The 23,677-nt window shown below is 46.0% G+C and overlaps 1 long non-coding RNA gene across 9 annotated transcripts; it reads left to right on the plus strand.

Annotated features, from left to right (window-relative positions):
- Positions 1–10,441: 10,441 nt before the first annotated feature.
- Positions 10,442–19,413, plus strand: LOC119294722. Of its 9 annotated transcripts, none has more exons than XR_005143529.1 (11): positions 10,442–11,443; positions 11,774–11,893; positions 11,997–12,168; positions 12,256–12,394; positions 12,926–13,047; positions 13,810–14,763; positions 15,200–15,317; positions 15,450–15,491; positions 15,876–15,992; positions 16,775–16,917; positions 17,182–19,413. It is a non-coding gene; the product is annotated as an uncharacterized LOC119294722 (long non-coding RNA). The 9 variants fall into 9 exon arrangements; XR_005143527.1 differs by having other exon boundaries at positions 11,774–11,877; XR_005143528.1 differs by having other exon boundaries at positions 11,774–12,168; positions 13,810–14,786.
- The last annotated feature ends 4,264 nt before the right edge of the window (positions 19,414–23,677 follow it).

Below are 23,677 nucleotides of genomic sequence, written 5' to 3' on the forward strand. Positions count from 1 at the left end.
TGGCTTCGCCAGACCACAACGCGCGCGACCCATGTATGAAAATTGTTTTTTCCTTTTATAGCAGACGGATGCACAAAAATTTAGTACCACCTTGGATAGAAAAAACTTTACGTCGGTGAATGGATAAAAAATGGAAAAACGCACCATGCTTTATTAGTAGGTAATAGATATAGATATAGATAAAAGGTATTTAATTAATTGTCATAGGCACTATTTATTTATTTTAGTGCATCTAAATATTTTATGAAAATGTGGTTTCTCCACCATTATTACTTATGAATTATTTGTCCCATTTAGAACATTTTAGTTTTGACATTTGAAAACTTTTATTGTTTGACTTCATTTAAAATTTGAATTTTGAATCGGTTTTGAATCAACGCGAGATTAGCAACATTAACAGTGGTGACATGACATTATTAGTAGAGGATTTACTGTAGCTTAATTATCCGGGCGTTACATTAAGGTATTTAGGGTTTTGGGTAAACCGAACCGATACATTTCGAAATATGGTTCGGTGGCTAATTTTTGTTTGATTATTTTGGTAGTTGATGTGTCAACATCACGGGAGGGGTCCGTCCGTCCCTTAGGGTGACAGTTCGTGAAAGTTACGGAGCGGCGATTGGAAAGCGACGGCGGCTTCGTTAGGGTTTATCCCTACAAGGATTGGATCCGGAGGACTGCTGATCTGTAGGCGCCGCCCGTGTTGTCGTGCAAATCCACCCCATCTATCCACCATAAGCCTTCTGTGAGTTGGGGATTACTGGTAGGGTTCCCTAGGGTTCGGTGCAGGAGGGAAGGAAGGAAGAGGCGATGGAGGATGTAGAGGGGCTCATGAGGGGACTAAAGCTGTCGGCGGCGGAGAAGAAAGGAGTAAAGATTGGGGAAGCAGAGAAGGGGAAGGAGGTCGATTGGGGGCGGATGATCCTCAAGCGGTGGGGAAATTATTCTCGGAGAACTCACCCACACAGGTGTTGTGGGACAAACCCTAGGAAGAATCTGGTGTCCGATCAAGGGACTAGACTGCAAGGAATTGAGGACAAATGTTTTTCTCTTTACGTTCAAGCAGCCCTCGGGATGGAGGAGAGCCCTTGAAGAGGGGCCATGGTGGTTTGACAAAGAACTGCTTGTGATGGAGAAATTTGATCCGGAAAAGACGATAGATGAATATGAGTTTAACCTGATACCCATGTGGTTTAGGGTTTTTGGGCTACCACTTGGTTACATGAATAGAGCAACCGGAGAAAATATTGGGGCGGATTTCAACGAACTCATTGAGGTGGATATGGGTCGAGACCGGAAGGCCGTGGGGAAATTTCTTCGGGTGAAGGTTAAGCTGGACATTACAGAATCGTTAATGAGAGGCTTTATCTTTGAAAGGGAGAAGAAAAGGGGAGAGAACGGGGTGGAGGTGGAAGAGGAGGAGGATGCAGCCAAACATAAGAAGAAGAAGAAGAAGGAGTTATTGTGGTGCCGATTCGAGTACGAACACCTACCAGATTTTTGTTATACATGTGGTATCATTGGACATGGCGAGAAAGAGTGCAACATTAAGCCAATACCAGGGGAAGCACCACAATATGGGGCCTGGATGCGAGCTGAGCAAGGAAGTAGAAGGGTTGAGGATGGAGGAAGATCATTATGGCAGGTCAGCCGGAGCAGTAGTGGCACAAAATCGAAGAGCACGGGGAGAGGAAGTGGAAGTAATCAAGGGGGAGGAGAGCAGAGACAATACAACTTAGGGAGGGGCATTGGTGGTACGGGAGTGATGCGCCAAGCTGGAGGAAGAGTCAGACTTCATCCAAGAACACTGATGATGGTGAGGTAGGAGAGGAGATGGAGGTCAATAGCCCAGTTAAAATCAATGAGAAGGGAGAGAGGGTTGACTCGGTGAAGAACAAAACAGTCAAGCAACTCACGTTTGGACCGAACAATGATGCTCAAGAAGCGCTGGGCAAGGTAGGCAGTGAATCTGAGAGGGAAGAGATGCATGCAGTAGGCGGGAGACGATCTGTGGAGGAGAGTCAGGGGAGCAACAAACCTGAGAGGGAAGAGGTGCATGCAGTTGGCGGGAGACGGTCTGGGGAGGAAAGTAAGGGGGGGACGCTGGAAGGGGTAGAGCAAAAGTAGGTTGCAGGAGCTGCTGAGAAGGACGGCAAGGGCAATGGAGGCAAAAAGTTCAGGCGTAAACCACGCATAACCAGAGCTGAGCAGCATGAGAAGCTGGGAGTTGAATTGGGCAAAAGAGTAGGAGTGGATATGAATGTTGACGCCACGGCCAATGTGAAAAAGGCTAAACAGGATGAAAGTGGACTGTCAGAAGGGGAGCAGATGTTGATGGAGGAAGATCAGCAGGAGGGAGTTACAACCACCAATATATCGGCCGGGCTGCCACAGCAGCCCCGCCGGGCCCAATGAAAATTGTAAGTTGGAACTGCCGGGGGCTCGGGAACGGCCCGGCAGTTCGTTCTCTTCTCGAGCTGGGAAGAGTGGAGGAGCCCGACGTACTATTTCTGTGTGAGACTAGGTTGGAGGACAAGGAGTTGAACCGTTTTCGATGGCTTTTAGGGCTCACCCAAATGTGCTCTTGGAAGGGGGAGGGGAGGAGTAGAGGGGTGGCAATGTTTTGGAGGAAGGAGGTGGATGTTACGTTGAGATCGTTCGGGAGAAGGCACATTGACGTTGATGTAAGGAGGGATGACGGTTTGGTCTGGAGGCTTACTGGAGTGTATGGCGAGTCAGAGATGGACAGGAAGAAAGAAACATGGCGATTGATGCGCCTCTTAAAACAGCAACACCAAGATGGACGCCCTTGGCTTTGCCTGGGTGACTTTAACGAGATCTTAACAAGTTTGGAGAAAGCAGGAGGGGTAGCCCGGCCGCAACACTACTTGGATGGCTTCAGGGAGGCGCTACAATTCTGCGAGCTACGTGATATTGGTTTTGAGGGGGACATTTTCACTTGGAGGAACCATAATAAGGAACTAAGAACATATATTTGTGAGAGATTGGACAGGGCCACCTCGAATGAGGAGTGGTGCGAGCAGTTCCCGGCTTATACAGTGATTAATGGCCCTCCCAGACACTCTAACCATCGGCCAATAATTGTTGATACGGAAGGCCCTGATAAGGAATGGAGGAGAGGGGACGGGAGCTTTCGGTTTGAAGCGAGATGGCTGCAGGAGGAAGGGTGTGAGGAGGTGGTGCGTGCAGCTTGGGAGAGGAGCAAGGAGATGGGGGATGGTACGGTGAGTGTGGCACTTCAAAAGGTGGCGGGAGATACCTCCACATGGAGCAAAAATGTGGTTGGGGAGTTGGAAGGTAGGTTAAAAAGGGAGAAAAAGGAGCTAGAAGGTTGTATGCGGACGGCAGTGACGGACCATAAAATTAAGGAAGAAGCAAGGCTACGGTGTCTAGTTGAGGAGCTGGAGGAGAAGAAGCATACCCAGCTGAAACAAAGGGCCCATATGTGGTGGCTTAAGGATGACAATAGGAATATAAAGTATCTGGAGTCTGTAGCCTCGGCGAGGAAGAAAACAAACAGAATTAAGGAGTTGAGGAAGGAGGACGGGTCGGTTGTGAAGGAAGGAGAGGAGATGACTAACTATGTGTGCTCATTTTTTCAGGAACTATTCTCTGCTTCATCTAATCCTCAATGGTTGCCGGAGCTACTTGAAAAAGTACAGCCTCGGGTTACTGAGGCCATGAACGATGTCTTATTGGCTGCTTTCACTCGCGAGGAGGTTAAAGCGGCACTAGATCATATTGGAGACTTGAAGGCCCCGGGACCGGATGGCATGCCATCGATTGTGTTCAAAAGGCACTGGCATTTCATGGGGGATCAGATCGTAGAGGAGGTGTTGCGAGTGGTTAATGGAGGAGACATGCCTGAGGGGTGGAATGATACCCATGTGGTCCTCATCCCCAAGGTAAAGAACCCACAGAGAATAAAGGATCTCCGACCGATCAGTCTATGCAACGTTTTATACAAGCTAGTCTCTAAGGTGATATCCAACCGGCTTAAGATGATCCTTCCATCGCTTATTTCTGACAACCAAAGCGCATTTGTTCCGGGAAGATTGATAACGGACAACGTGCTCATCGCATACGAGCTCACTCACTATGTCATGAATAAGAAGTCAGGGAAGGATGGATACACGGCGGTGAAGGCTGATATGAGCAAAGCATACGATCGGGTAGAATGGTGTTTCCTTGAGGCGATGATGTGCAGGTTGGGTTTTAGGAAGGAGTGGGTTGACCTAATAATGAAGTGTGTCAGGACGGTCCGGTACCAGGTTAAAGTGAACGGGGAGTTGACACATCAATTTTGCCCATCGAGAGGACTGCGCCAGGGGGATCCGGCATCACCGTACCTGTTTGTGATTTGTGCGGAGGGTCTGTCTGCCCTACTCAACGATGCGGAATAGAGAGGGAGGATCAATGGAATCAAGGTATGCCCGAGAGCACCATGCGTATCCCATCTGTTCTTTGCGGATGACTCTATGTTGTTGATGAAAGCGAAGCAACAGGAAGCCGAGGCACTACGTGACATACTCAACCTCTATGAGGAATGTTCGGGCCAGTGTATCAACGTCGAGAAATCAGCTCTCATGTTTAGCCCCAATACGGAGGATGGAGTTAAGGATAACATCAAGAATGCACTTAACATACGGAGTGAAAACTGGAATGAGAAGTACCTCGGGCTCCCGGTGCATGTCGGCCGCTCTAGGAAGAAAACCTTTGCATACATAAAGAAGAACATGTGTGGGAGGGTTTATGGATGGCAAGAAAGGCTCTTGGCAAAGGAGAGCAAGGAGGTGCTTGTTAAAGGGGTAGCACAGGCGATTCCCACGTACACAATGTCTTGCTTTGACCTCACAAAAACCTTCTGCCCGGAGCTGAACACATTGTTGGGCAAGTTCTGGTGGAGTCAACAGGACAAACAAAACCCGATGCACTAGTTAAGTTGGGACAAACTTACACAGCCAAAAGCTATGGGAGGTTTAGGGTTCAGAGAGATGCACAGTTTCAATATAGCTATGCTATCGAGGCAGGGATGGAGATTGATCCAAAACCCAGACAGCTTGTGTGCTCGGATACTAAAGCCCGGTACTATCCGAACAGTTCTGCGCTCGAAGCAGTAGCGCATGATGGCATCTCATATGCTTGGCGTAGCATATTGCATGGGATCAATCTGGTCAAGCAAGGTTATATTTGGCACATTGGGGATGGAGTTTCAGTGAATATTTGGAATGACCCGTGGCTGCCAAGGGCATGGTCGAGGTGAGTCATTACACCAAGGGGGCCGAGCCTGCTGACTAGGGTCGATGAGCTTATAAGCCCGGTCACCGGACGGTGGGATGAAGAATTAGTGTGGGACACTTTCTGTGAGGTAGATGCCCGACAGATCCTACAAATTCCCCTACGGCAAGGTGTCGACAACTTCATTGCTTGGCATTTTGACAATAAAGGTAACCATTCGGTAAAAAGCGCCTATAAGCTGCATGTGGAACTCCAAAAGCAACAGCAGAATGGGGCACCGGGAGCGAGCTCAGCAGGCGAGGGCAGCCTGGATGCAGTTGCCGATCAATCTTGGAAAAGGATTTGGAAAATGCCATGCCCTCGGAAGCTTCAGATGTTTGTATGGAGGATGCGACATGAGTCGCTGGCTGTATGTGCAAACTTGATGAGGAGGGGCCTCAAGCTTGATCAGTCAAAATGTTTTTTCTGTGGTAGAGCCGAGGAGGATGGGGCGCATTTGTGCATTAAATGTAAGCATGTCAAGCACGCCTGGAGGGAGCTGGGGCTGGAAGAGGAAAGGAGCCGGTTGGAAGCTTTCACTAGTGTGCATGATATGCTGGACGCCTTGTGGGGTTTCTCTGAAACTAAACGGGTGCTAATCATCACACTATGGTGGCAGTGGTGGAATATTAGGAACAAGATCAGGGAGGGAGAGTTGGCGCCGGAGCTCACTGAAACTATCCGGAGAGTAAGGTGTAGTGCCATGGAGTATGCAGACCGATTTGTCACCAAGAAGAAGATAATACACGAAGGGAAATGGCGGGCACCTAATCCGGAGGAGCTCAAAATTAACATTGACGGAGCCTTTGTGCCTGATAGTAACTTCTGTGGGTGGGGCGCTGTGGTTCGCGACTCGGAAGGACAAGTCATTGCGGCTCGTGCAGGACGACAGGAGCAGACAACAGATGCCTTCGGAGCGGAAGTTCAGGCTATGGCTGGAGCAATCGCCCTTGCAGCTGATATTGGCGTGGTTCGGGCTACTTTTGAGACTGACAGTCAACTGCTGGTGGAGGCGCTTACGTTCAAAAGATCGATTCCTCGCCGTATGTTGTCATCTTTGAAGATATCAAGCTACAGTTAAAACTCTGGTTTGCTAAACATAGTGTACGAGTATGCAAACGGAGCGAGAACGCAAACGGAGCGAGAACAATGTAGCACATGAGCTGGGCCAAATCGGCCGTATGTGTTTACCTGATATGTGTATGCACTGGGAGAATGATGTACCGCCCTTAGTGGCTGCTCGTGTGTTGGGCGATTTGCCTACACACCGGTAATCTATAAAGCTTTGCTTTGCTTTCAAAAAAACATCACGGGAGGGGTCTCACGAATGAGACGGTACGGCCTTGTCCCAGATAGAGAAAATCGGCTATTTGCCACTTTCAATATCGGGCTTCGCAAAACTGCCACTCTCAACATTGACTTCGCAAAAATGCCACCCAGTTCGTATGCACTTTGATTACCATGCCATTTTATCTTTTTTCATTGCTTTTATTTTTATTTTCTATTTTCTGGCACCTGAAAGGACCGAAGTACCCCTGTAGCTATCTTCACGTACTTTGGCATCAGATCAGCACTTGAAGCGGACGAGTGCGTGCTGCCCGCCGTGAATACCGTGCTTGCCGCATCCCTGGTCGCCAGGACTTCTTGGGTCAATCGCTGGACGCTGCCCCCATCTCCTGGGTCGCGACGCCGCTGATTGCCTCAACGCCGCGTGCCGCCAATCTCCTCGGCGTTGCGCGCCGCCGATGTCCTCGGCTTCGTGTGCTGCCCATCACCCAGTACCGCAGTGGCGACATGGAACCCAATCTTTCTGGATGGTATTACGTTTTACCTTTCCCTTGGTTTGTTCGTTTGACTCCAGTTCAACAAAGCTCCTCATGTGACGTATGGAATCTGTGGGAAGCACATTCATCATCCCTGATCTACTCCCTGTTGATAACCATTGATGTATAAATCCGAATGATGATATACCATCTTATTGAGAAGAATTTACAACAGAAGTAGCGCTCATAATGTAAGCATTAATTAAACAAAGGTAGTTTATTCATTGTTATCCTGGTGGCAGTGATAGGCTGTCAATTTACAACAGAAGCAGTGTTCATAATGTAAACTTAATTACGAAGGGAAGTAGTAAATTATGTTTGAGGAACTAGAGGATGATTACAAATAGTAGAAATCTGAAGTGTGGTGTGCACAGATGCGTGCAAAGGCTTGGAGAATGCGGTGAAGAATGTGTTCCCGAATGCTGAACAAAGGGAATGTTTTTACCATCTTATGAAGAATTTTGTGAAAAGGTTCCATGGGTTTGGAAGGATGTATCCGGCAGCAAGGGCTTATAGGGAAGAGGTGTTCACAGAACATATGGCAAAAATTATTAAAGAATCAAATGAAGTATGGAACTGGCTAAGTCAATACCATACTCTCAAGTGGATGAGGTGTGTCTTCAATCCAGATATCAAGTGTGACTACATCACTAATAACGTAGCAGAAGTTTTTAACAATTGGATCCGGGACATTAAGGACTTACTTGTTGCTGAACTAGCTGACAAGATTAGAGAGATGATCATGCTTTTGTGGAGGAAGAGGAGAAGGATTGGAGAAAGACTTCTATCTGGACGGATACTGTCGGCAATTATGGTTCAGCTGAGGGCAAATACAAGAGGTTTGGGGCATTTGAAAGTTGTGAAATCTGCCAATTGGAGTGCAGAGGTGTGGGACAATAGCAAGAATTGTGAAAGGCATATTGTGAAGCTAAATCAGCAAACATGTACTTGTCTTGAATGGCAGCACACTGGTAAGCCTTGTCAACATGTCTTGGCATTTGTGACCTCACAAAAGAGAGTAGACTTTGAGCAGTTTGTGCACGAGTACTACTCTGTGGACAGATTCAAGGCGGCTTACGGGAGAGAGATTCAGCCAATGACAGATAAATCACAGTGGCCACGAGTGGAGCTGCCATTTGCCGTGGGGGCACCACTTGCAAAAAGAAATAAAGGAAGGAACAGAAAATTGAGGATCAAAGGGTGTCTTGAAGGTGGCCACAAGAAGAAAGGCGCCAATGATGGTGTCAATGACGGCTCCAATGATGGTAGCACTGCTCCAACGAATTCTAAGGGGAAGAAAATGATTAGAGGCCCAGTGACTTGCAAGAAATGTGGTGAAAAGGGTCATAGGCAAGCTAGTTACAAGTGCCCACTGAATGGAACCAAAAAGAGGCAAGTGTTTTTTCTTTCTATATATCAAAGCTTAAATTATCACCTCATGGTAAAATATATCTTTGTCTAATTTGCAGGAAGAGGAAGCCTAGAAAGAACGTTACAAAAGCTAGGCCAACTGAACCTAGCACTCCGCAAAGGCCAACTAGAGAACAAATACTACAAGACAGCCCAGGCATGGTCACTAGAAGGTAATCAACAACGACAAATATCTCTGTGTTGAATAATATAAAAATGAGAAGCAAAATATTCATCTCATTGTGATAACACATATATGTGCAGCCGCCTTGCTTTCTTGCTGGGAGAGGGTACTTCTTCACAAGGCACAACAACTACTCCAGAGAGGATGCCCACTGCAGCTCCAGCAAAGAAGTTGACTCCAAAGAGGAAGCTACAGATTGGATGAATGATCTCTATGCAATTGATGTTACAGTTATTTGAGATGTGAACTCACAAGTAGTTTTCTTCTATGTGAACTCAGTTTCTCCAATTTCCGTGAGCCGTGAGCTATATTTTTTGAGCTGTGAACTCATTTCAGTTTTATCTATGAATTGTTGTTTTATTTTGTGAGATGTGAACTCGGTTCAGATTAATCTATGATGTAGGCAAAGGCCATCAGTAAGTTAATAAACTGATACATTGCCAAGGATGGTCAAAGTCAGTGAGCTTCTGTTGTATTTCTTCTTTTCTTGTTTTTTCAACAGTGTGCACTCACTCAGTTACTCTCTGAAACATCTAGTGGATCTGTGTGGCATGCTTATCTGGCTTCTTCTCTAGAACAGAGGAGCGAGGACGCACTGCTTTTCCCCTTGTACTATGAGACACTAGAAGAACTACTAGCACTAGCTAGCTTCTCCTTATGATTTGTTCGTGTGCCTCTTGATTTTCTGATCTACTAACTTCTCCCGTGCATTAATCTCTGAATCATGGTTGTAGTGTTTACATGTATCTCCTTTGCCAATATACTAAAATTTGAGGTCTACATGTTTTTGCCACTACACGCTACAATTCCATTTCCTGTCCTTGAACAAGCTACAACAAGTGCAGCAGAACGGGTTGCAGCAAGTAGCTTATAGACTGAAATTTGTGGCATTTCTTTCTTGTATTGTTGCTCAGTTGATCGAGGCCATGAAACTAAATGTGACATGCTATTCTTAATGTAATTTCCAAATTGCAATCCAAGAACAAGTAAATGCGTACATCAAACATGACTTACAGGTTGCTTGCATTCTACATTTTCAGCACCTGCACACGCGTTCGTCTCCTCCTCACGGACCATCAAAAGGGCCTCCAGTTGATGTTGCCATGGTGCTGGTGTTCAGGGACACGAAGTCGCTGGCGCACCTGTCTAGGATGCCGTGCGGCGAGCTCCGCCAGCACGCAGGCGAGGGCGAGCTGGGGTTGCTCGCGCAGGGCCTGGGCGGCGAGCTGCGGCGGCTCGCGCAGGCATCAGAGAGGCGAGGACGAGCTATGCCCGCTCGTGCAGACTTGGACGAGCACCGTCGACGAGCTACGAGAGCTCGAGCAGGCATAAGCGAGGCGACGGCGAGCTCCGCCGGCGCGCGCAGGCTTGGGCTACCAACGGCGGGCTGCGGCGAGCTGCGGTTGTTGGCGCAGGCGTGGGGGAGCCAGGGCGGTGAGCTGCTGTGGCTCGCACTGGCATCAGTAAGCTACGGCGGCGGGCTATGGCGGAGACAAGGACGAGCACCTCAGAGGTCAGAGCAATCCGACCCAACCACACACGCATCAGATAAGGTTGAAACAGCCTAGGGGTATTTTGGTCCTTTCAGGTGCTAGAAAATGGGAAAAGAAAAAGAAAAGCAATGGAAAAGAGGAAATGGCATGATAATCAAAATGCACACGGGCTGGATGGCATTTTTGCGAAGCCAATGTTGAGAGTGGCAGTTTTGCGAAGCCCAATATTGAAAGTGGCATATAGCCGATTTTCTCGTCCCAGATATTACTCCTCTTCTTCCCCGTCGCCTCTTCTCTCACTCTCGGCGTTCAGCGGCAGCCGTGCTCGTCGACGTCCCCCCCAACCTGACGACTCCCCCGCGCCGTGGTTCCGGATTGGGCGCAGATCCTCGCCCTGGGACACGCTGGGGGTGGAGCAGCAGGGGAGGGTCAGGAGGTCGGCCGTCGGCGGTGGGGGAAGGAGTAGCGAGGCCGGAGCTGCAGGAGGGACAGGCGTCGCGGGGTGGAGGAGAAGCCAGCGACGGGGGAAAGGCTGAGCTCCAGGCGGCGCTCCCATCTCGATAGGGTGGAGCTGCAGAGTAAGGGTTGGAGCAGGCTGGGGAGGAGGCCGGAACTAGAGAGGAAGACGGCTCGTCCGGGCTGCCGACGCTCCCCACCCGCCACTTCCACCGGGCGCTGGCTTCTTCTTCCTTCCTCTGCTTCGGAATGAAACAGACCAGCAACTCCCGGCCTCCTCTGGACCTCGCCTCCTAGTAGATTCATCTGTGGAATTGAGAAAGTTCACTATGTAGATTCATCTCATTATTTTGCGAGAAAGTTTGTCTGTAGAATTAAGAAGCAGCTGCAGATTAAATAGTTGGTTCCACTTTCTCGTTCTTCTATATGTGGGTGTACTTAGCTGAGGTGAGGAAATAAGAAGTTCAGATTTCACTGAGGCTCTCAGTTAAATGATTAATATACAGCTTTGTTATTATTTATATAAATAAAAAGGTGTACATCCACATAAGCCACGTTGAGAATTTTAGCCCCTTTTGTTTTGTGACACACACCATCTCCATATGTATATGCCTAATGCTTTGAATGTCAAAATGAGGTTGGAGCTGAATATGTTTAAGCAGTCTGCTTACTGTGCTGAAATGCTTTTTTGCAGGTCTGGGCAATCACTGACAGTCTGCAGTCCGCCAATTTGCTGTATAATAGAAACAATTCAGCCCTCATATATGCTTGAAGTGCAGGTATATACTGTTAACTACAGGTTTAGCTATTTCAGGGCTACTAGTAAGCGGCGTGCACCATTGCATCCAGTATGATATGGGTCCTTCGATCTCCACAAACAAGCATTTAACTTCCATAAAAATGGAATAGAACAGTTCTCCCATTCATAAACACTCAAATATAATAGTTTTATGATTTATGAACATTGGACTGGTAGACACTGGAGACTGGACTAGAATAACTCAAATACAGTCCCTTCTCTGATGGCTGAGTAGTTTGAACTTTGGAGACTTAATCTTCTGGGCAAGAGTAGTTTTTTCCAGTAACGCAGGGCCTGGGTTTCTCTGCAGGGTGACAAAGTTAGGAGGCAAAGTTAGTAGTAACTTTTGTATTCCGTCAAGCTCTGCAGCTGTGCCAGGCCCCATTGTCAATAATCTGACAGTACACCTTGGAGGTGTGGTTCTGATATTGTTAGTAAGACCGCACATGATTTGGTGTACAATTACTCTTCCAAGGCTATACTAATAGATAATCCTGGTCATTCTCTAATTTTTCCTATCGTGGATCACCCAGTACAAAGTGACGGTAATGAGGATATTTGTCGGAACCGAAAAAAGTTGTAGTGCTTCATCCTGGCTACCAAGAGAGAATGGGCTGAAAAGGCATTGGTTGCAGATGAAGGAAAATAAAAAATCATTGATTTATTCCTATGGTCGGTAGCGCTATGTACGCCGGATTGGCCAAGGTATAACTGCATTGATGTAACTTTATCGACCTTGCTCCATTCCATGTTTTTCACTTCCTTATGTTGATGGTGATTCCTTTCTTCCAGTGCAGACCTGGATTGTAGAATTGCTTGCTTCAGTTGAGGCTTTTGACTGTCCTTTGCGGTTCACAAATAGATTGTAGGATGTTTTGATTGATCTGTGAGATGTGTTACCCAGTGGTGAAGGTTTTTCACATTTGTTCAGGTAACCACCTACCGACTATACCTTCTGAAACGTTGTATGCAAATGCATTGTGAACTCTGAACACTTTGGTCCTCCTGTTGGTGGTTCTTTCTCATGTGATTACGTGTTATATGGCAGCTATGGGTTTGAAATGGTTGTAATTTCATACTTTTCAGATCCATGAACGGGGCTAAACTTTCTGAATTCTGATAGAATGAGAAGCCTACAGTGAATATGTCCAAATGTTCCTCTATCACCATAGCCTAAATTAATATATAGGAATTTAATTTAATTTTTTATTCCTGTTGGGTTCACATGTAATGTATTCAGCTATAATACACCAGTGAATTAGACATATCATCTTTTATGCTGAATCAGCACCACTGCATTATGTAGCTATGTTCACCACAGGTTATGAGTTTGTTTTTTGTATTACTTTAACAGCATGTTAATTTTTCACAAATCTCCTGCTTCAGCTATAGATTTCTTTGTACAACATGCGCAAATTATTGATCTTATTCCGAAGTCTTATTCTGCGGTGTTTAACTGCAGGCTGAGTTCAATTTGTTTTTGTGCCAGAAACGGAACAGGTAGTGCTCTAACCTCAGCAGCATATGGTCTAAATTTCATACTTAGGGTCATTCAAATATCTGGAATATTAGTCCTGAGTCAAGGTAATTTTCCTCATCCCTTTAATGTATCATGGAAATTTACGTCCACCTTTGTGCTTGCTTGTTAAAAATTGCTCATTTGGTTCTTTGTTCAGATTTACGATTATTACGATTTACTACTTCACCATAGATTTACAACAACAATATTTGTTTTGTTCTAGATCAACTGTTACGGGAATACATTATTCCCGAAGTTCTTTTAGATGTATTGGTCATGGCACTGTTTTTTTTTCTGCTTTTGTAGTTGAAGGGTTAGTTACACTCTGATTTTGTAGCATTTGTTCCATGTGAGAGAGATTGTATATTGTTGTCATCCTGAAACAATGCTGGAGCTCTAAAGAAAAAGCTAGCAGAGTACTCCATGGTTATAGGTTGTACAAATAGTATGGTAATGTTGCATTCACTGTAGGATGACCAAGATGCACCAAATTTGAGAAACTCGTGAGGTGAATTAATTGGTGCTTAACCTAATTTCACTTGGCCGCCCAGCAACTTCCTTTTTGTGTAAATGGTGCATCTGTATATGAAATGGTTATGTATTTTGATTTTTGTCATCTAATTTTTTAGAAGAGTTGTGATAGATTCTAAGCAGTTGCAGTTCATGATTTTCCTCTTTAATATCCATGTCATTCAGTCAAGATAGTGCGCAAAGTTTCTGGTTGTTTTTATTTCTCCAGGCAGTGAAAACATGTTGATTTCTTGACCACATCAAGTGATACATGCTATGTTAAGTGTTTAAATATTTTTTGCTCATTTTTTCCGCAGACCAGCACAATGGAATGAACTTTACAACATTTAGTTAGCATATTATATATTTTCCGAGGGAAAATGGCAGGCGCTCTGCCTTTGTTATAGATTATGAATGTACAAGAGGAGAACACAATGGAGAAAGAGAGGGAGGAAGCAAAGGAAAACGAAGAAGCAGTCACCCCAGGCGCTGCCTGTACATGGATGTTCAGCTAAGGTTCTACTACATTCAGCCAGATGAGCTGCAGATCATTGACAACACCACCACCAACAGAGACTGGGCATGAGGCCGTGTTTGTGAAGATACCTCTGTTCCTTTCGTTCCAGATGTGCCAAGCAAAATATGCCCCTGTAACAGCCGTGTTCTTTGGCCCTCCAGCAAGGTGCGGCCACCACTTGCCAATGGAGTTGAAGGATGTGATGTTTACTTGTTGGATAGCTGGATTTGAAGCGCCAAGTTTGAACCACATTTCAGCGATGAAAGGGCATTGACAAAAGAGGGTGAGCTGCAGATTCGATAATCTGATCGCATAGGGCGCATTTGTCGTCATGTTGGCTGCCCCGGTCCACGATTCAAAGATCCACGAAGGAATCGATCTCGTCAGAAGAGTTGATACGCTGAAGGCCCTTCATCCATCTGTCATCCGAGAGGGCAGCTGCAACCGTCAGGCTCTTCCTTCTTCGTCAGATTGAAAAGCTTTGGAGCAAGGTCTATCAGAGCAGAGCCAAAAAGGCGTAAGCTTTCCATCGCCCAGCGAAACAGTGGTGGATGCACGAAACAAGCTCAAATCACCCGCAGAGCAGGCCAGTGGGAAGCAAGTCCATGGTCGGGATGGGTTCTTCCAGGCAGTCCAAGGTCATCATGGGTTCTCATCCTGCTCTTTTGGCATTTATGACTGGTTGTTGCTCTACCCAAGGTTTCATCCAAACCATTGAACTTGACAGTAAAACTCTATCCAAAATTCTGAACAAGTAATTCTCATGCTCTTCCTTAGGTAAAACCGTGGTTTCTTGATTCTTAGATAGGGCTTGGTTAGCAGCACAGCTATTTACAAAATCTACAATGCATGACCGAAGCAAGGTGTTCTTTTGCTTTGCTATTGGTCAATAGTAAGTAGATAGACCATGGATGCATCTTCTCAATGCAGTTCTCAAAAAGAAATAACTTCATGTGTTTCGGAAGTCATGGTTACTCCCCTTGGCGATGTCAGCCTTTTCTTATTGCAAACCTTGCTGGTTCAGTCATATGGCCATCACCATTGGAATCGGTGAATATTTTAGTTGCAGTAAATGATCTTGCCTTATCCACCTGCATTTGGAGCTCTTTTATTATTTTATGTTCGCTTATCCAAAATTTGAACAAGTGATATTTCAGTTGCAGTAAATGATCCTTTGATTGTTTGTTTAGGTGTATAAGAGTGTTGATGATGTGGCTTAGAGGAGGCCTCGACTTGCACCAAATATATGCTCATATGCAACTACAGCCTATGCAGGCGAATCATGCGCTTGTGCCGAGCTGATCCAAGGTGGTGCATCTGCATCAGAGGACTGTTTTTGTTCGATTTTTGGAACCTAGCTTGCGATGTAGAAAAAAAAAAGGATGGCTACATCTGCTACATATCCTCCTGTGTTTTAACTTGAGCCTCTTGTGGTTTCAGCATGAAAAGCAGGTGAATGAGAAGCTGCACAACCCGCACACTGTAAGTTGCTCCTTCATGCCTATGCAGAACAAGTTACTGTGAAACAGAAGTGTATGCACGTTCTTTGTACAAAGCTCAGTTGTACCTTAATCTGGGAAGTAGGATGACCCCGACTATACCAAGTTTGACCAAATTTGTTGGTGAATTAGTTTGTTTTGCCCTGATTTTTGCGTGGTGGCAGTATATCTGAGCCTGGAATGCATATATCCAGTGCAGAGAAGATCAGTTTGCTGTATGAAATTTTCTAAGCATTTCATTTTCTTTATTCTTAGTTTTTATATGATGTCGTGCAGCAGAAAACTGGTTATGAATTTGTTAAAAAGTATGAATTTTTCATCTAAAATTCTTGGCAGCTACCCTTCATGATTATTTTTCTTCATGCAGTAAACGCCTAGGTGAAGCATCAAAATTCAATATAACTAGTTCTGGACATGGACAAGGGCTTCATTTGATCTTTTGTTGCTCTCAAGCCATATTTTCCCTGTGTGTCTCTTTGTGCAGGTACTTGAAAAAAATAAAAATACACAACTTGATGATGTGCTCAGTTTTGACTTTAAGTAGAATAAAAGGGCTTGCTAACATATATAAGAGTGCAAAGAAGATTGGTTGTATTTTTTCACTATAGTAGCTACTACAGATTTTTATGATGGTTCATATTCACCAAAATCTAGCTGCACTTCAACAGTAGACTATGTGATAATTTGTAAGAGTTTACAGCAACTGGGCAACATAAAGTTCCAAAAAAAAGTGCACTACACGGTTACTGAAATAAATTTTATTCTGCATTATGGAAGTAATTTGTATGGGGAGCAATTGCAGACGCGTTTGGATAAGGCATGATGCATCCAATTGACTCCCAGAATACAAAGCTTCAGAGTCAAGCTATAATGACGGGCTAAAAGTGTGAAATCGTTTCCTAAAAAATTTTGTTCACTTCACATTGGCCTGAACTGTAGTAGGATTTGCTGTTTTATTGAATGGTCTTTGACACATGGATTCCCTTATCTTTCTTGACTTGTCCTGAACACATTCAGAAGAATGTTTTTCAGATGGTCAGAACAGTTTGGCCCCTCTCTGCTTTGTATTTATAAAATATTAGAAACCTGAAACACTTTAGTATCAGGTTTTGTCAGAATCAAGGGAAATTCATACTGCCTGAGCCTTTGCTGATGTTAAGAATGGCCAACTGATTGAACTTGTTCACAGCATTAGCAGTAATCTTGATAAACTTGGCATTCCTGACCTTCTATATTTGATGTCCTGTTCTGTTGACCTATCTGCAGTGGTTTTTACAGAGGAATTAGTCCAGGTGCTACTGGTTCATTTGCTACAGGTGCAACATATCTTGAATCAACTAAGACATGGATGGAGCATGCTAATCCTAATCTAAGAGGTCATTGGTCTCACTTTATTGCTGCAGGAATTGGTGAGAAAATTGTGTTCTTATGTCTACTGTATTTTCTTTCCGAAAAATCTGCACGGTGCTGTGTAAAATTTAGAATGGCTCTCAGCATCTATTCGAGCATGCTAGCTTCCTATAGTATTTTCATGCGCACATTTCTGGAAGCATGAATGCATGTTCATGGAGCAAACTGGGTCGATTTTTGTGTGAAAAAAAGCGATACTATCCGCGCAAAGTTGTCTTATTCCACTCATTACTAAACATATGCATAATCCCTTCATTTAACAGGCATTGCAATCATTTTCCTCTGATCTTCCTATTTGCTTGCTCCGCGGGGCAAAACTCGGGACCAATGGGTTGTCAAGTGAGACAAATCCAAGAGAGCGAGGAAAAACTGAAAGGAGAAGAAGTGCATGGGTATGCTTTTAGTCGAGACAGGCGAAATCAAAGTGCATTGGAAAGCAAGTTTAAGGCGATGCTGGGCATTAAACTAGCTTGACCAATATGATGGTTACTTTCAAATATCCTAGCTCCATGAAAATCAGAATATAACTGGTGATGAGACTCGGCAGATGTTCAATGCCTGAAACACCAAATGTTCCGAGCAGAGTCACGACAGTAGAGCTACATTGGTCTGGATGAACATCCATGAAAGAACAGGCGTGCTAGACACCAAATGTTCCGAGCAGAGTCACGACAGTAGAGCTACATTGGTCTGGATGAACATCCATGAAAGAACAGGCGTGCTAGACAAGGAAGACGGCGAACGATGCAAGTAGAGCTACCATAGTAGAGACGAAGACGCCGGAGATGCTCGGCGTGGAGACGGAGCTGCCGGAGAGCTTCAGCTCGGGGTTGCCTTCAGCCCACACGGCAACACTGCTGCTCAACGTTGGCACCGTGCCTTCGAGCTTGTTGTCGCCTTGTCGGCAACATCGAGAACGCGCAGAGACGGCAGCCGCGCCACCGACTCCGGGATCTCTCCTCGGAGGTTATTGCCTGACATGCTGATCACTTGAAGCCAAAGCAGTGAGCCGAACGCCGAGTTCAAGCTGCCGTTGAGCCCGAGCCGGGACAGGTTGATACCGGTGACTCTGCGTTGGCTGTCGCAGTGCACTCCAATCCAGCCGGCACACGCGTCGTTCCTCAGCCAGCTCCGGGCGATGATCAGCGGGAAGGCCAGCGCGCCAGCGATGGATAGAAGAGCCGTCACCTCCGGATCGCACGGTCCCCGGTCGAGGCGGCAGAAACTTCCTACGGCCGCCGCTTCCGCAAGGTCGGTGACCACATACTTGCCGAACTCCGGCAGCGGCCCCTGCAGCAGGTTTCCAGCCAGGTTGACGGCGGTGATCCTCGAGAGCTGGGGAAGCGATGCAGGAACCACGCCGGTGATTTTGTTGTGGTCCAAGGAGAGGAGGCCCAGCCACGCGAAGTCGGTGAAGTCGGGCAGCTCGCCGGAGAACTCATTGTGGCTGAGCTTGAGGTGCTGAATTGATGACGCAACGCCGGAGATGAAGCTTATCGGCCCGCTGAATAGATTTTTGCTGAGGTCAAGCTTTGTGATCACGCCGCCTCTCATGTCCGGCGGTGTTCCGACCATTCGATTGCCGGCGAAGCAAACGGCGTCCAGTGATGGGAAGGGGAAGCCGGCGGTGGTGTTGGTGAAAATGACATCCAATGAGCCGACGATGCCCGCGTTGCTAGCTTCGAGGACGTGGAGCGACCTCAGCGAACGGCGATCATCAGGCAGTGTCCATGCACTGATGGGGTTGTCGGTCAGGTTGAACACCTGAAGGAGCGGCATGCCGCTGAAGAATGTCTCCGGCATGCTCGTGAAGAGGTTGCCGTCAAGCCAAAGGTATGTCAGCTGAGGCAGCAGCAAGATTGGAAGGCGGCCGGAGACCTTGTTGTTGCCGAGGTCGAGATCTTCGAGGGCCGAGAGGGAGCCATTGGCCGCGTCGGGCACCGAGCCGGCGAGCCCTTTGGCTCTCACGGAAATGCCGGTCACCCTGCCGAGCTCGCACCGGACCCCCGCCCATCCGCCGTCGCAAGGGTCGGTCCCGGCCTTCCAGCCGAGCGTGCCGTCAGCCCCCGTCGCCGCCGCCAGAAGATGCATGTATGCCGCATCCTCTGAACTGGCCACGGCCGCACATCGGTGTCCAGCCGCGAGGAGGAGCAGAAAGAAGAAGAGGACCTTCATCCTGAGGATTTGCATGAGAAGATCGAGCCTTGGTCGCGGCAGAGAAGGAGGAGCGAGGGCCGAGCAATGGCGGTGAAGGAGAAGCAGAGCATCGGCACTCAAGGAGAAGCAGAGCATAGACAGTGGAGGAAGGAGAAGCAGAGCATCGGCAGTGGAGGAGGGCGAGTTTTTCTGTCTAGATTTGGGCTGGTGGGGATGGGTTTGACGGGAATAACTATACTTTTTAAAGGATTGGTATCCGGATGGCCTAGCCAGGGTTAATTCAACCCTAAACGATTTTTTTGGCATTAAAAGATTACACAGAAAGGGCTATAAAATCATTTATAAGAGCAATTTTAGCAAATGAGCTATCCGCCCGCCCCGCAAATTCGTTACATGAGCCGTCGGTAGAAAAAAATTGCGGTCCTGCGAGGGCTCCGTCGGAACAGATCCTATCATACCGTTTTTTGCGGTACGAGTTTACATGATTTGTTCCGCGTCGGAGCCTTTTCGGTACCCAAAAAAATTTGCGGGCAAATATTTACATGATCTAGAATTTATGCAAATGCACAAAACTCATAGAAAATAAGTATGCATCAATGGTTCACCCCCAAAATCATGCGCAATATCAAGAGGTAGCAAGTTTGTCCCTACGAATGTGTAATCAGACAAAATACAACATGATCAAGCACAACCGGCCATGATCAAATCAAACAACATTATTCTTGCAAAGATCGCCGCCACCACCATCGGCTATAGCATCACGGGCATCATCTTCATCAACAATCATTGAAGAATGGGCACCATCTTCACGGGCACCATCATCATTGGCTCGAGCATCAACACCACTACCATTAGCCGAAGCAACACCACCTCCATTGTTGCCCACCCCCCACACGCACATTATCCGATCTAAACTGTCATTGCATCTTAATAGTGTTCCTGGTTGATCATAGGACGTTTTTTTTCTACTGCATTTCCCAACAAGTTTCATCAGACCAACATTTACTTTGCGGTTAATCACATTTGTCAGTACCTTCACTCCCTTCATGATTCACAATGGCCTGCTATCAAGCGCATTCTCTGCTATGTTAGTCTAATGGTCCCTTATGGCTTGCACCTTTTGCTTGGTCCCTCTGGTGTTCTTTGTGCTTTTTTGGATGCTGACTGGACATGCAATCCTAATGAACAATGATCTACAGGGGGATATTTGTGTTCTTTGGTCCTAACTTGATCGTCAAGAGTGCTCGAAAACAGCCATGGTGTCTCGTAGTATTGAGGCTAAGTACAAAGTTGTAGCCAATGCGACCACAAAATTTATTTGGGGGTACAATCATTGCTTCGTGAGTTGGGGGTCTCTCAGCGACAACCACCAATTCTTTGCTGTGATAACATTGGTGTTACATACCTTTCTTATAATCCGGTATTTCATGCACGAACAAAGCACATCGAAGTTGATTATCATTTTCTCAGGGAACATGTTGCACAGAAACTACTTCAGATCAAGTTTATCTCTTCTAAAATCAACTTGCAGACATCTTCACAAAGCCGTTGCCATCAGCCTTGTTTGAGCCTTGCCGGCGCAATCTCAACTTGCACGACACAGTTGAAATTGTGGGAGGGTGTTAGGCGTTATATTTTTACTAGGTGTAGCTTCTGGCATATACCTTGTATTTGTACATATGTAACATCTTATAAGTATATGTGCAAGGCCACCCGCAGAGGGTTGAGCCGTTCCCCTAAACCAAACCTAAGTCTAATAAGGAGCGACTTGGTCCGGCCGAGCCGGTGACCGACGTGTGCCCTAACAGTCGTTTGGTGGTCGTCGACTCCCCATATGGCCACATGGCACTGACAGGTGAGTCCGCCTTGTCATAATCATATTTAAGACGGCCGAGCGGGCAATTAAGTGGAAGTCGTACGTACTCCCTCCGCCTCATGATATAAGACGTTTTTTGCAAGCGATAAATTAACGCAAAACCGTTAATGTTTTGTTAGGCAACATAAATGTGGTAGTTATCGCTCACGCTTGCCACAAAAGTGGTAGCGTTTTGCTATGTACTACTCCCTCTGTTCGGAATTATTTGTCTCGGAAATGGATGTATCTAGAACTAAAATATGTCTAGATACATCCATTTTCACGATAAGTAATTCCGAACGGAGGGAGTACAAGTCAATGTCATTTTTCTTTAAATTAGTCAATGTCATTTTTTTTGGTTGCTCACAGGAATGGCCTCCGTTGTACATATTGCCACCGCACAAAAATCTAGAGCGCGAACGTTTGGGACGCACGCCGCACATTACGAGTTACGAATGGCGTGCGCTCAAACGTTGCAGCCAACCGAGGAGAAGGAGAGGAGGTCGTGCATGTCTTGTGAGCCAACCAAGGAGAAGCGAGTTAGCAGGGCGGGAGAGATGATCGGCGGGGTGGTGATGCCGTTGGCAACGAAACGATGGTGTGGTCACGACGGCCCTAGCCTGGGGCTAGAGGAAGGCCTAATGCCAAAGGTGGTGAGGTGGACGGTGACAGGTCTAAAGGTAGCCTGGGTGCAGAGGAGGACGCATGAGACGCTAGTGGTGTGGTGAGCCAGAGAGAGCCGAACACAAGGGGCGGGAAGGAGGATGGAAGTGGAGTACCCCAAGTGTCAATGCCAAAGGCATCAGGATGAAAATGGAGAGAGATCCTCCTCCACCTTTGCGTCCATGTCATCTCCCTCCAAGTACCATAACTGAGGCACACAATGAGGTAGTAGCTAGCAGGAGCGTAGGACACAGAAACAGAAGCGCCTGCAGGCTGATGGCAACCCGGGGCGACTGGCGAGCCCACACAAGCGGCCGAGGTGACCAAAGCTGTGGGCCACCATGTAATCGATCATGATGAGTACTGATCGATCGGGTAACCCAGGACACAGCACCTTTAAAACGCTGCACCACAGGTTCGTCCAACGGCATGGTGAAAAAGCTAGTTGTAGTTGAAGACATCACGTAGTAGCATTATTTTGTAGGAGTATTATGTAATCTTTTATGAGTATGTTTGATTCGTAGGACTGAAATCGATAGGATTTGCTTCGGACTTGCATGCATTTCCAAAAAAAAATACCAACTCAAATTGGAAATTTTTCTCCGTGTTTATGACCATTACGGCAAATCTAACCATTGAAATTAGTCCTTGTATTCTTTATATGTGCAACCGAGTAACTTTGATTAGTACGCGTGTGCAGGAAGGCTTCCTCTCATGGATATTGGATTATACCATCTTCCTCATATAAATTGAATTCATTAGATATGGTCTGACCTGGCCCTTTCTATCATTCGATCAAGTCAGTTCTCTGCTTCAATCATAGGTTTCAGTTAATATGAATCTCATTCACTTTCATTGCAAACACGATTAATAATTTTAGTGCAGAAGTATAATGAATATAGCCGAAACAAGTTTTCACAATTACAGAAGTATAATGAATATAGCCGAAACAACTCATCACATTCATAGCCTTTACCAAGAAATTTTATACACTTAGACACTACAACGTTATTGGACTCAAAAAATAATTTGTAGCCATCTGTGCATAAAAGAGAGCCACTGGTAATAATATTATTAATTGTAAGAACATGGTGCATGTTCTTGAGCCGCACGGTCTTTCCGGAAGTAAACTTCAAATCGGCAATACCAACACCATGAACAGAAGGTGGGACATGTTTCCCATCAGCGCAAATATAGTTCTGTTGACCCGACATCCTTCATCTAAGTATCACATATAACAAAAATAGAGGTCTTGCATTTCTTCCCATGCTAACACGTGTCAACTTGCAGTCTAAAGCCTAGCACTAGGGATCACCACGGACATGGCATGCTCCGTTTCTCTTCTCATTCCCCTTCTTCTTAAAGTTGGTAGTCTGTGAGGTCGTGTTCCTGTCTTCAAACATCTCTTTGCCCTCATACTTGTGTTTGATTGGAAACTATTCTTGTGCACTGGATTGACAATAGAATTTTCCTCATGGACTTGAGCAAACATTTCTTTTGCCCTCGCCTTTTCTTCCATATCAAGAGTACCAATGGGATTCATAACAGAAACCCCCTGCATCTTGTGTTTCATAGAAGTGGCAAAAGTTTCTCCATGAGAGAGGAAGCATGGCAATAATGCCTTCGGCAATAAACTTGTTCGTAACACACACTAAAAGTACTCAAGTTTCTCGGCAAGTGATTGTATCTCATGAGCTTGCTCAACTACAGAACGAACTCACTCATATTATAGTCATGATATTTCATGACATACAACTTGCTTCCTGCTTCCAAGACCCCAAACTTGGCCTCGAGTACATCTCATGTATCCTTGCCAACAAGAATGCTCATGAAAAGGTTGATAATATTATCACCAAGAACATCACCTATGAAGAGGGGTGTCAATAGCCTAGAAAGCTTGATGTTGTTCACAGTAAGTGTTCCCTTGGCTTGCCCTCGGAGGCATGAAAGTAGTTTATGGTGGTTAGCCAAAGAACTATCCTCGCATGTCATCTCTTGTAATTCACACCCTTGAACGCCCGAGGTTTAAGGATCGCAGCAAAAGCAATCAAAGAAATTTCTCTATAATCAAGTTCTGGATTGTT

This window comes from Triticum dicoccoides, chromosome 4B, assembly GCF_002162155.2.
Source record: "Triticum dicoccoides isolate Atlit2015 ecotype Zavitan chromosome 4B, WEW_v2.0, whole genome shotgun sequence".
Classification (NCBI taxonomy): domain Eukaryota; kingdom Viridiplantae; phylum Streptophyta; class Magnoliopsida; order Poales; family Poaceae; genus Triticum; species Triticum dicoccoides.